General features: G+C 38.0%; 1 pseudogene; it reads left to right on the forward strand.

Moving 5' to 3' along the window:
- LOC149228980 (uncharacterized) overlaps positions 1–10,531 on the forward strand; it is a 40,224-nt pseudogene extending 29,693 nt beyond the window's left edge.
- Positions 10,532–13,172: the final 2,641 nt, after the last annotated feature.

Below are 13,172 nucleotides of genomic sequence, written 5' to 3' on the forward strand. Positions count from 1 at the left end.
CACATCATTCATCACACGCATGCATGTAGCAGGAGCATTACATAAACCAAAAGGCATAACTAGTCATTCAAACAAATCTTGTTTTGTTTTGAATGTTGTCTTCCAAATGTCTCCTTTAGCTATTCTAATTTGATGGTAGCCACTCCTTAAGTCCAACTTAGTAAAATACCTTTCATCCTTCAATTGATCAAGTAAATCGTCTATTCTAGGCAATGGGTAACGGTTATTTACCGTAATTTTGTTCAATGCACGGAAGTCCACACACATGCACCATGTTCGATCCTTCTTTGGCACCAAGACAATAGATGAACCACATGGAAAGGAAGATGGCCTGATGATCCCTTTATCCAACAACTCTTGAATTTGCTTCTTAATTTCTGCACTTTCCATCACTAACATCCTATACATGCCAATGTGAGGAAGAGGACAATCCTGCTGCAACTGCATCTCATGTTGGATTCCTCTCTTGGGAGGTAATCCTTTTGGTTCCTAAAACATCTCATCATATTGGTTGACTACATCAACCAATTCAGATTTCAATTTTGAATCAAAACCTTTAAAAGCTTCATTATCAACATCATTCTTGGGTTTGATCATTATAAGACTAGTTTTTTCATCTGCCCCACATTAACAAGTGAAAGATTTAGTTTCTTGTTATGAGCTCTCACAATATATTCTACTCCATATTTGAACAAATGATATTTGTTTTCATGTCTATGGAAGATAGCTTTTCTGTCATAGAGGTATGGGCTGCCCAAAACTATGCCACATATGTCTAATGGAACAACATCAAGCTCCACTTCATCTATGAAATTTGCAGTAATGGCGAATTTCAATTTACACTTTCTAGTAACCTGCAATTGTGCATTGTCACACACCCATCCAAGTGGATATGGTTTATGATGTGGAATGGTTTCCAAGTTTAAACTTTTGACAATGTTTCCAGAGATAAGATTGCCTTGAGAGACACTGTCGAAAAGTGTATCAATTTTGCTATGTTTTGAGATCACCCTTATGTGAAAAAGTTATATCCTCTTCTTTTGATTTGGAGTTTCCTTATGTGAATTTGAAGTACTAGTGCTAGCTTTTTGTTTCATCACCCGAATCAAATCCCAAATCTTGTTGAGTGGTTGCAGTTGTCTTTTTTTTTTCCCTTGTTGTTGAATTTCTTTGGTTTCATTTCGGGATGAAGCTTCCAACAATGAGCTTCATCATGACCCTCTTTGGAACAATGTTTTCATGTTAATTTCTCTCCTTCCTTCTTGATAGATGCATTTTTCTTTCCCTTCCCTTTGAAACCCTTTTCCTTTCCTTTACTCTTCAATGGATTTTTACTACCTTCTTCTGGAGTGTTTTTCCCTCTTGCCTCAAGATGAGTGGCTTGCACGCACACATCATCTAGATTATTCAGATTAAACATTAAGATAGTATGCCTAAGGTAACTGTGTAAACCCCCTATGTACTTCAGCAACATGTCTTGTGATTGCAAATATGCACCTAACATTAGAGACCTTTTTCTGAATTCTTGGGTGTAATCTTGCACATTTTGACCTTTAAGTTGTCTAAATTTCAGCCAATTCATGATGCCTTTCTGCACATAAGCTAGAGGGTAGAATTGTCTTTTAATTGCAGCAATGAAATCAGACCAAGAAATTGAGATCTTACCGTGTTTTTTTATCTCCTCTTGTGTCTTTGATTCCCACCATACTAGCGTTGCACCCTCCATTCTCAAGGAAGCTAACTGAATCTTTATGTCATCCTCTTGAAGGTTTTGAATTCTGCAATATACCTCCAATTGAAAAATCCAATTATCAAGCTTCTTTGCATTCACTTCACCATTATACATGGGTAGCTCAACTTTAACATCAAGTTTTAGTAAGGGTGATTTACCAGTTCCTTTTGAGGTATATTGATGAGTATGAGTAAGGGTTATGTTAGTGGAAGAGGGTGAAGATGCCTATGAAGAAGAAGATGAAGAATATGGTGGAGAGGGTGGAGGTTTATCTCCATTTCCATTACCTCCTCCTGAAGAACCTTCTCCTCTGGGAGGTTTGGAGCTTTCACCCTGCAGCCTGGTATTCCTCTCTTCATAGAGGACCTTCTCATCTTCTGTCATGTTTGTAGGTTCTCCTTCATGAGACATGCTCACTAGAGTCTCAATTGCCACTTGAGGATGAATTGGTGTTGGAGATTGTGGCAACCTTGCCCTCCTTCCCCTTGACCCAACTTCGGGGCTTCCAACCAGTTTCCCTTCTCCTCTTTTGAGTTTTAAACTCGTAAGCATGACATAAACTTGCAAACAGTTAAATCCTTCTTTCACAAAGCAAACCTAGTGCTCTGATACAAAAATGATTTGATTAAGAATATTAGTTTATTGTGCTGAGTTCCTCCTCATATTAGAAACAAAATGTTATATATGTGCTTAAGGATTCATGAGTTTTGCAAGTGAAAAATGAGTTTTTATGTTAATTTTATGAGCAATTCAACATAAAATAGAATTTGAATAACATGAACATCACCAAAAACACATCACAACAGGAACATTATGAAGGAGTTCACCCATCTTGCGCTACGTATCCTTGGTCCAATTTCCAATGGCTTGTGACTCTCTACTATGCTCAAATGTGTAAAACGATGTGTTTACAATGCTCAAATGCTTCTGAAACCTGCTCCAATGAGTCCAGAATGTCCAAAAATGGCTACCTAGCCTCTTTCTGCACCCAACTTGGTCGAAAACTGGAGACGTTATGACCTCTCCTAGTTTTCCCACTATTCGCTCCACAAATTGCCCAAAATCTGGTAACAAACCCACATTTTTCCCAAAATTCAACTAACTGAGCAACAAATCTGCCAAATTTCGGGCGGATTTGTCGGACTAGTAACTGGCCCACTAAAACCTGCCAGTGGTTACATTAAATGTTAAAAACATGGTCACATTTCACAGTTTGAATAGCAATTTGGAGACCGCCGGTTATGGCGGTTAATGTGACAGTTGGCAGCGAGGTGTTCACATGAGGCAGTTAAAGTTTGCACCAAACTCCCAAACTCGACAGCATTAAAGTTTAAAAGTTCAGCGCAAACTATATCGTTAAGACCCATTGGTATGGTGCGATGGTGAAGCCTTTGTGTTAGTGCTAGGAGGTTGCAGGTTCAACCCCCGCTGCCTCCGCCCGGTCCACAGCAACCATTTTGGTGGCCTCTTGGTCTGCCACGTGTCATCCCATGGTTTGCCATCATTCCAACCAATCATAAACGCGAAATTTTGACTGGTACCAAGGTGCCACTTGGCACGACCTAATTCGCTGGAGATGTACAGTCAGCTTCCCAACTCAGCCTAGTCACCTGCACAGTCAATTGTACGGATGCACAATCAACACTCTGCAATTTTTTTTTCTTGTTTGAGAAAACGGACAAAACATGTTTCTGGGCGCATACGGTGTCTATTTCGTGTGAAACAAGTTGTGCCAGATTCAAGATAATGAGCACTACGTGGTCATTCAGGCTCCACACCATTCTGGTGACTTTGATTTTTTAGCATAATTCTGAGCACATGATCAAGGATCTAGTGGAAGGTCAGTTGTGTAGTGTGACTTTAGTCCAACTTAGTGATCATCCAGTTAAATAATCAATCAGCCTAAAATAGCTAATGCGTGTAGAGAATTCGAGTTACCCAGTTGAGGTGGAGATTTCAAGGTAGTGTAACATCAGTTGCATACTATTCCGAAGTGTATAGGTGTTGCATGCAACCTAATGATCAACCTCAGGAATTGCACAATCCACTTTGGAGAAATTCCTAATTAATAGGGCCTAATTTCTTGCACAATTAATTTTGGAGAAATTCCTAATTAATAGGGGCCTAATTTATCAAGGAATTGTGCAAGGAAATAGGGGCTCAAGCAGAGGCATAAATTGACTAAGTCTACATCAGAGCTTCTAAGTGAGCAGAGAGATAGGTTATTCACTTACAGGGTGTGCTTAATTGAGAAAATCAATGGTAACACATCTCTATTCATAGATTAATGCAAGCAAGCATTAGGGTTTTTAGCAGATTGTTTTCCCCAGGAAAAATATTGTGTTCATGTGTGTTATTTCTTATTGCATGTTCATGATTTGTATTCTAGATTGTGAATTACTTTCCTTAAAGCAGTATAATAGGTTTGTATCTTGTGATTTTGATTAAAGCTTCATGATCAATTGCAAATCTACACATAATTTCTACAACCCTTCCCTCGGCACCAACCCTAACAGCCTAAGTCTCTAACTACAGACTCATACCCCCCTGACCGACACCCAAGTGGTGCAGCCCAAATTCTTTAGCGGTGCCCACCGTCTAGGGTGACTTACAGTTGTCCAAGACAGTCGCCGCCTGCAGCTCCAAGATATTTTTTGTTTCCTGGTGTCCAAGTGTTGAACAACCAAACCGAAATCCCCATAATTGTTTCAAGAGTCCCAATAAGGACTCATTAGTTATCTCCAACCAAGTTCCTAACCAGAACTCCATGGCACCAAGCCATAACTAAGGCCAACAAACCCTTACAACACTAGGCTCCTCGAAGCTAACATACAGGCTCACATAAAATACAGATGCATCCATACAACACAATTAACTTAATAATCGCACCCGAGCCAATTCCAGAGTCTAACCCTAGGACTCACTGGCCATAAGTTGCCAAGACTGAATTTCACCTCATCTAACCATCGTTGGCTAAATGAATGATAGAATTAATAGTAATCCATAATAATCATCCACTCATTCCTTTATAGGAAAAACATAACCTTTTTAAATGCATGGCCCTAAGTGGCACTCACTAGAGCCACCTGGGCTCCAGGGCGCACTTTTCACCACAAGAAACCCAAATGTTTCCTTTTGTCTTTGGAATTGCGCCCCCCATACTATTTCCATGGAGTGCTCTCCACAACTAGCATTGTTTTATTATTAATAATGTTTAATTACATTATTTATAAGTTTAGGCTCTCCAGACCAACAACCTTTACAGGCTTAGGCATATATCTGGGCACGCTAGCCCCACAATATATTTAACGTTTACATGGGCACGCAAGCCACATAATGTAATTCATACTCACCATCCTATAATCAAATTCATCTGGTTCACCAACCTACATAGCAATGTACATACATTTACAAGATCTTAAAAGAGCAAGGGTATTACATTTCTCCACCCTTTATTTTGTGCACTATCCTCAGCGTATCATATGTATACAATCTGAATATGTTTCCGCACACTCTCATAATCCATGTTCTCTTCCTTGTCTTCCTTCTAGGCTTCCTCCACACTTTGGTGCCCTCTTCACAAAAACTAGATCGGGAGGTTCTTGACCCGTGCTAATGGGCATGCACTTATAGCTCTACCAACATGATACCTAGAAGACAACAATCAAATAACATTAATATCAATAGCAATTAACCTTGATTCATATACACATGTTCTCAATTTCAAAAGAACAACATCAATCATATGCCGACAAACATTCATCTAAATACGCAAACATAAATTGGAATTTCTCATTTAATATAGAAATGATACACAAATGCATGCCACGCTCACATTCTTATGCCCCAACCATGAGGAAAAAATGTTCCTGCATGTTAACATTGTAAACCATCCTTGTATACAATTCTTGCATACAATTATCCTGCAGTCTCACTAACTGTTGTTGTTGTTCACTGTCCCTGCCTAAAAATAATCTTTCTCCTCATTATTCTAGCCCCTTTGGATACCATTATACCTGTTGCTTTGCCTTTATTTTAAATAACAATTAACTTGTTCAGCTGACGCAGTTGTTGTAGCTCCTTCTTGTCACTTGATTACCAAATCATCCACGATCTGTTAAAATTATTTTGAGATTCTCTTTGCTCTAATTCTTGGCATTTATACTCAAGTTTAAGAAGTTGTTTCACCAAATCCCTACTAACCTTCCTATTATCTTCATTGTGGTGATTAATCATAGCTTGGACTTCTACTCGAACTCTATTCAAGTATGTTTCCAAAGTTCTACCAATCTTGTTTGACTTGTGACAAAACCATAACTCGTCATTAGTTTTTCCCTACACTTAGCATGGTCCTGTGACCTATCAAGACCTGTCAAAAGGTTTGTCACAACTTGCATACAAAACTTGTCATAACCTGTGACATTTATTAGCATCCTACGATAACATGTGTCATAACCCTATCTAACTTGTTACAAAACCTATTGTGCCAATTATAACCCTGTCAAATCCTGTGACATCCTGATGGTGCCTGTGATCATGCCCTATTATAAATTTGTCATGCCCTATCCAAAAAAAAATTAATTCGGCATAAGCCTATCAGTTGCTTGTGACCAACCACAAGTGGTAACTTTTCATTTCCTATAAGAAACCTGTTATACCACCTGATTCCTAGTTATGTCATCTGTGTCTCATGTCTTTGTAATAAAACTTGTGCACAACCCCTACATAAGGTACCTGCATTTAATCCATGATAACCATGCCAAATTCCATACATGTAGATAATTCTTGTTATCAAACTGTCAAACTTTATTAGGCTTTTGTACTTGTTTTGCAACCATCATGTTGCTTTTCCAACACTTAACCTATGTTCTTGCATGTCTATACTATGTAGTTGAATCGATACTTACCTTGTAAGAGTCATTGGAATGTTGACTCCATGGCTATTCGAGCCATCAAGCTCTCAGAGCCACTTAGGCTCTCAAACCAAGATGTATCAAATCAAGTGTGATTACCCAAATAATCACACTCTCATCAATTTCAAAGTCCAATCCTAGGCTCACCGACTAATTTAACCACTGAAACATTCACTTTATATGCAAATGTGTTAGTCACGCTATCTAGTTGCACTTGGACTTCCATGTTAAGGCATCCCCTTCTTTGACTAACAATATCTTGGGTGATCCATCTTGACAAGGCCTTCATAGAAGTCAAGAGCACACATCTACAAGGCATGTAATCCATGTGGTTGTCATCCCGACAGCTACAATACCAACAATACAACAACCTTGGTTAACTTCTATATGAGCTAGTACATAAATGCTTCAACCTAATGCAGTTAAACAACATGCATTCATGCATATACAACACATAAACTTCTATATCATATTTAACATCATAAATACAACAACAAAGAGGAGTTTATAGAAATTGTCCTGTTCAAATTCTTGTATAGGAAGTTTACCGCATGGTTGTCTCGTTTCATGGTTTATTCCATTATTCCTATTTGATTTAGCAGACACTTGTACCACACATAATTGCTACGTTTACAACTATACATTTATCCACTGCCATGTCATGCTAGATGTCATTTATCTAATCTTTCCGGTACAACTCCCCTGTCACTGTTAAAAGTCATTATGACCCCATAACTTTCTAAGGCATTTTCTTCGATATTTCTTGCCCAAATTCCATTTTTGGGTTCACCATCATTTTCTACCAGTCAATATCTTTCCATTGACTGTTCACTTGTCAATTTCTAACTCTTTGCTAAAAGATATGCCCTTCAAAAGTTTTGACATGAAAACTTGCTTTCCAACACTTGTAACTTCTCGTGAAGTCTCATCTCAGAATTATCATCCAAATTTAAATTATGGGTTTTCCAAAATGTTTTCCTCATCAATAGCTCTCTATTGACTATTTGTTTGCATCATTATGACCTTCGTGTTGTGTGTTATTCTCTATAGAATGCTAGAACCTGTTAGCTGCCTTTTTGCCCATTTAGAATACATGTAGCTTTCTCTAAAATTTTCTTAAAAATTTTGGCCTCATATTAAAATTCTGGGTCGATAATTGAGACCTACATGAAAATTCGTTTATTTTGACTTGTCATATGTCAAAAACTGATTTACGAGTTGAAAACTGAGGCCCTTTTTAAAGTTCAAGCATTTTTCATCATTCTTTCTATACTCGAAGCTTCAAATTTTTCCTGCCCCTAGTAGGCATGTAACTACCCCTTTTCCAATAGAAATCCAATTATCTATGGCATATAAACCCTTTTACCAGCTTGAGTACTCTTCCTTGTTCTACTCATAATTCCTTTAGACCCAGTTGAAGGTGATCTGGTTTAATGGCTTCTCATCTTCTTCCATGTGGCGAATATATATATATATATATATATATATATGGGCCCTATCACACCATAGACCTCCGCGCCCGCGTGTGCACCATGGTACCCACCTTGTTTAACATATGATACATTATAAAATATCACATTCCCTACCTAATCCCCCCATCGTGCCCATGATATATGGTATTGAACATAAAACAAGAGAGGCTGCATGGCAGTTAGTCCCTACCTTGAGTGGGGAGCGGGGCTTGAGCCAATTGTTTATGCATAACAATTGAAGCAAGATCACCATTGTTGCAGTGGAATCATGACTAGTAGCAGATGTGGCTATAATGGCATTTGTTGCAGTGGAATCATGACTAGTAGTAGAGGTGGCTATTATGGCATAGGCAAGTAAAAAGTGTTTTGACCAACTCGTGATGAGAGACCAACCACTGTAATTATTAACCTTAAAAAAAATATAAATTGAAAACCAGTTTGTATATATATAGATTTTTTGAAATTTACCGTATTATTATGAGAATAATAATCTATTTATAGATGTAAGGACAAAATATCCTGGCCAATAAAAAGTTAAAATAGAGGGAATCAAGAGAGCCGAGAGGGCAAAGCCCAGCCATAGCCATAGTCATCCATAAGAGAGTATATTTAAACAATAGTGAATTGGTATGAATTTATTTATGATATATTCGTAAAGTTAGAGCAAGTTGATTACAGAAGTATTCATGGTAAGATCAATTGATATTGGCAATAGAATGATAAGTTGAGACGATGTTTTCCTATCATAATCAACTGCATATTTTAATATAATTAAACCTAGAAGCCTATATTTTTAGTAGTTCAACTATTGACACATAGAACCTCGTTAATTTGATGAGGTGGCGAATAGGTCTAACATTCTCCCGAAAATTCAAACACAAAGGTGGCTGACAATGGCCAACTAATTATGTCTTTGTTGCTTTAAACTAAGTCTAAGAGCCTCATAAACCATGCCACTCATTGCAAATACAGAACAAATCATTTATACTTAATGGTTTAGAGCCACTGCTTGAGAATTCAAGGTCTAGATAGTTCTCATAAATCGATATCCTCCTGAATTTTAGAACCATGATTTTCATTATCTAAAATTTTAGGTGAAACTTGAAAGTGCTCAAATGAGAATATTATATATCGTTTAATAATAGATGGTGACATAAGAAACAAGAATAGTTGTGTGGCAGCAAGTTCTTTCACAATCGCCAGCCTTTGGTTTCCAATTCGCCACGCCACATATTCTCACGCCCAGAAGTAACATATTTGTATGGATGGATGATACAGCTCAGCGGTGGGTCATATTCGTATGGATGGATGATCCAACTCAACAATCGATCGAGTATTGCTTCCTAAGCATTATCTTAAAATTTTAATTGTATTCCATGAAATTAATAATAGTATTCATTTTTTAGGTGCATGTTGGCCATGCGTTTAAACGCCTACGCGATATTCATGCAATTATTTCATGCCACCCACTTGTCATGTACCCTTTGTCATTTAAAGCATGTCTGCATAGCTCCTTGTCTGGTTTGGAATGGACACTCCCAATCTGATGACGATTCCCAGTGCTATTCAGTAAGTTTGACTGCGATGTTACTTGCTTTAGTGCAGTTCTCTCGCCATGTTACTTGGCATATGGTTTAGTATAGTTCGCTTGGCATATGGTTTAGTACAGGTTGCTCGCCATTTTACCTGGCATATATATCACTATTTATATGTAGCACTTGTATCCGTAACAACAGAGGTTGAGCCCTTCTTCTGTGAGTCACAACATGGGCTTTTAATAATGGATAGACGAAGAGATGAAGCAAATCAATTGAATGGATGTGCATAAATTTATATGAAACATGGATCTATTTGTATAGATACGCATAAAGATGAAGTTTCCTACTCGCAGAGGTCTCGGCAGGTAAGCTCGATAACTATCCATAGATGGGCTTCACTACAATTGTATTTTTGTTGGTTCTCATTAAATCTATAGCTTCAGGCTTGGCTACCTATGATCCCCACAACTACATGTTCCCTTTCTTCAATGATACTGACAAACAGGAGTTGGAGTTGTTCAATGCCAACATAGCTTTTGGGGCATTGCAAGTAACTCCAGATACAGCGGTACTAGATTTTCTACCTTGAATCAGGGTGGGAGAGTTTTCCTAAATCAAGACTTCAAGCTATGGAAGCATTCCTCTCAAGGAACTGTAGTGGATTCTTTCAATTATTCTTTTGTTCTAAATATAGTGAACAAGAGTGGAAACGGTGGAGATGGCCTGGCTTTCATTATAACAAATGAGAAAAATAATTTCCCTGAGAATAGTTATGGGAAGTACTTGGGACTGTTCAACTCTACCACGAATGGGGATTCGAATAACAGATTAGTTGCAATGGAGATCGATACCAGAAATAGTAGTGGCAATGACTAAAATAAAGAGAAGAAAGATACACACAAAGATAGATGCAAAGTTTGAACCTATAGATTCACCAGCAACACTTATTAAAATACATAGAAAGGGACACGCGGACCAATTCATTCCTTCATCACTCGTAGGTAATTCTTGGTATTTATATCACTATTCATTCATATTTGGTATTGTTAGCTTTCCTGGTTCCTGGAAAATCAATAATGTTAGCTTTCTTAATAGAAGTTGTCATGTCAATAGTCGTTCCCTTTCATTAGCTCTTAAGAGTCCTTGCTTCCTGGTTGTCTGGGATAGGTAGGTCTACCTTGTGTATTCCCCTTTATGAAGAAGCTTGCATAATTAGTGGACAGTCTTCTTTCTATGATTAGCGGACAATCTTCTTTATGTGATTAGCTTCATTTTCGCAATGTTTTTTCTGTGATTAGCTTCCTTTTCACTTTCAATATGGTGGTGTGCTTTTCAGTGAGAGGTTATAGCGTGCTTTTTCCTTTACCTGTGCAGAAGTTCAGTAAGTATCGATAACCAAAAATAAAAATAAAAAAATAAGATGTGTTTATTTCTTTGAAATTTTGATTTACTGTTATGAATTAATTATCAATACTGTAAACTCATAAATGAAAATTGATAATTTTGCAGGGAAAAAAATAATGAAAATTGATGATTTTGTAGGAAAGAAAAGTTGTTGATTTCACAGGCATAAGTTGACCAAAAGTAGACCTCTAGAGAATCAAAGCGGTGCCACAATTTGCCATTGGTTAATCTTCGTGATAAAGCGGTGCCACAATCCGCCATGGGTTAATCTTCGCTACATGGCACTCAAACGCCTTAGATTATGAGGCACTCAAATGCCTCAACGCCTTAGATTATGAGGCAAAAATGCCATGGGTTAATCTCCTCCTACCACAACGCGCCATGGAATTCTAAATGGGACTCAAACACCTAAGCAGAAATGTGAAGTCAAACGCCTCATCAGAAATGTGAAGCCAGAGGAGACCGAGTTGATGAATAGTTCTGATAATGTGAAGCCAGCGGAGACAGGGCTAATGAATTGTTCTGATAAAGTATTTACTGAATAAAATACCTCAAATCACCACTTGTATCCTAATGTTGGCAAATTGCATTGTTTTGCATCCTCGTGTATCACATTCTATTTTGACACCGGGACAATTAGTTTTTTTGACACTAGGACAATTAGTTTAGTGCTAGAGCAACTTAGCAAATAGATATGCTCGGCCGCTCATCAGTCTTTGTATCTATTATGTATTCATATATTTCAATTACCATAAAAGAGTTGTCTACCTGCATTCATTCGTTATAACATTTAATGTTTTAACTAATGTTAGCATTAGTTTACTCTACCAAGCGAAATTTCCAAATGCCAAGCTAAAAGATGAATATAACCTATGTTTTTTTAGCCTTCCACCTTGGGAAGAGGCCAAATAAGATGATGAAACCGATTCATGTTAAAAAAATTGGCTATTCGTAATAGTAACGGGTTATTTGTCATAGTAATCAGCTTAAATAAATGTTAAAGGGTGTCATTTCGATTACTATAGTCCCTTCCTTGCCTGCGGCGAGGACTAATAAGACACTCAATGTATATAATATATGTAAGATTGCTTTAGTTAAATAAATAAAAGACCTAACATCACAATTCATGGGCCCCTCCTGTCATTTCCTTCACGCCGTCACGGTGGTTGATATTAAATACTGCAACTAAGCCCTCCGACTACTAGATCGACGCAGAGATTGACAAAATGGACGACTCCAAATTTTTCAGGCGTCAACTAGCACAAACGTTAACAGTCAAGTTGGCGCCTAACATATTTAACAACGGATATTGTGTCAATACGACGGTTTTGATACTTTTCATGTCCAAACCTTCTCACTTATTGAGGGGCCTCCTCGAAGCTAATCTTAGTTTCATTCCTCCAACAAGGTTCCGCTCTGTGCTGGCAATCTATCTTCATGGCCTTTTCTCACATTTGTGGGTTGGCTCCCAGTACGAGTGACTTGGTTATGCTCTGTCATGGCTTGTAATGCCCAAGGGTTTATCATTGAGAATGGCATTACGCACGACACCTCCGTGCACTCCTGCACTCGACCACGATTTCGAAAAATACAAAATTTACAACAGGGGTTCATAAAAACATACATACTAGTAATTGCACCAAGAGGTGCAAAGGAACATTGAAGGATCAAGAAGCTAGTAACAAAAAACACAAGGGAAAAAATTGAAGTGTCGATTGTGTTGAAGTGATGTCAATATCGAACCCTAAAGCTATCTAAAGGCTCTATTACAAGATCATGATGTTCTGCAATTGCAAACCAGTGCTATATTACATTCTCAGTTGCTCATAACCCTTGAATCAAATAGAGACAATCTGGTCACTCTCCCACTCCTTTCAATTGCTCCCCACCACAAGGAATCAACACCTTCCACTTCTTGTGTTTCCAATTTATCCAACAGAGAGAGCAACGACAACGACGTGTAGACATTATACAATAATGAGCATGGTCATTTGATGTCACATCTCATCCTCGTCGGTTCCAAGATGAGATTTTCCCCTTCCCCTGCCCCAATGCCCATGTTGCTTCTAGACATATCCTTCTCGGAACACATATTCTCTGCCTCTTGTGATCT

Source organism: Pinus tabuliformis, chromosome J, assembly GCF_031772625.1.
Source record: "Pinus tabuliformis cultivar Carrire ecotype Pingquan chromosome J, CPIR1, whole genome shotgun sequence".
Lineage (NCBI taxonomy): Eukaryota > Viridiplantae > Streptophyta > Pinopsida > Pinales > Pinaceae > Pinus > Pinus tabuliformis.